Raw genomic sequence first — 1,579 nt, 5'->3', positions numbered from 1 at the left:
TTTAGATGTCACACCAGCCATCGCAAATCGGAACAACCTTGATCGTGAAATAAATAAAAACGGTAGGGAGGTAGTGCAACTCTGCCGAGCCTTAGGCCTGTACATAGTTAACGGTAGGTTCAGAGGGGACTCCCTAGGGAGACTCACATACTCCTCAACTCTTGGGTCTAGTGTGGTGGACTATACAATCACTGACCTGGACCCCTGCGATATCAACTCATTCACTGTCAGGCAGCAATCCCCCCTCTCAGACCATAACCAAATAAATATGTACCTTAAACTTTCTGCCCAAACTACAGACACAAAAAAGGAACCCAGTAAGCTCCATAAAATAAACCAGACATACAGATGGGCCCCAGACAGTGGAGAAAAATTCATCACAGCACTAAAGTCACCTGATCTCACAAGTAAAATATCAAAATTTAAAGAAAACCCATACGAGATCACCAGAGATGGTGTAAACATGGCCATAGAGGATATAAATATGATCTTCCATGAGGCAGCTGTAAAAGCCGACCTTGTGAAACAGAAGAGGAAGCGTCACAAAAGACAAAATAAAAATAAGAAATGGTTTGACCACGAATGCAAAAATGCCAGAAAAGACCTGAGAAAAATATCAAACCAAAAGCATCGCCAACCAAACAATCCGGACCTACGTACTAGATACAATGAAACCCTCAAAAGATATAAACACACCATTAGGAACAAAACACAAAACTATACCCACAAAATACTCGAAGAAATTGAAAACTCCACCAATCCAAAACAATTCTGGGAAATGTGGAATAACCTGAGTACAACACAATTGCAAGCATTACCAATCCAAGATGGCGACATCTGGAGAACACATTTTGAAAACCTCTACAAAGACATCCCAATAAACGAAACAAACCCAAGTCAACATCAGGTCACAGAAAAACTCCACACATTAGAAGCAACAATTAAAGACAACCAAAACCCTCTAGACTCCCCAATCACATGGAAAGAACTGGCCACAAAAACAAAATCTCTCCACCTAAAGAAAGCCTGTGGCCCAGACAACATCAAAAATGAAATGCTCAAGTTCAGCAATATGGAGATGCAGGGTGCGATACTCAAACTATTCAACATCATATTACGCTCCGGCTGTTTTCCCGATATCTGGTGCCAAGGACTAATCTCCCCCATATATAAAAGTGGAAACAAATCAGACCCAAATAACTACCGCGGCATCTGTGTCAACAGTTGTCTAGGGAAGTTATTCTGCAGTATTCTAAATAGTAGATTACTTGATTTTCTTAACAAACATAATATCCTCAGAAAAAACCAAATAGGCTTTCTTCCAAAACACCGCACAGCCGACCATATCTATACCCTTCACACCCTCATTGGAAAACATATACACCAAACAAAAAATGGGAAAATATTCACCTGTTTCATCGACTTCAAGAAAGCCTTTGACTCTATATGGCACGAAGGGCTCTATTATAAACTTCTTCAGTGTGGAATAGGGGGCAAAGTCTATGACCTTATTAAATCAATGTATCTGAAAAACAAATGCGGGGTCAAAATTGGAGACAAACGCACCGATTTCTTCACC

The sequence above is a fragment of the Somniosus microcephalus genome, chromosome 14 (genome assembly GCF_052327205.1).
Source record: "Somniosus microcephalus isolate GS21.2 chromosome 14, FLI_Smic_1.0, whole genome shotgun sequence".
Taxonomy (NCBI): Eukaryota; Metazoa; Chordata; class Chondrichthyes; order Squaliformes; family Somniosidae; genus Somniosus; species Somniosus microcephalus.
The sequence above is the reverse complement of the archived record's forward strand: the minus strand, read 5'-3'. Positions refer to the sequence as shown.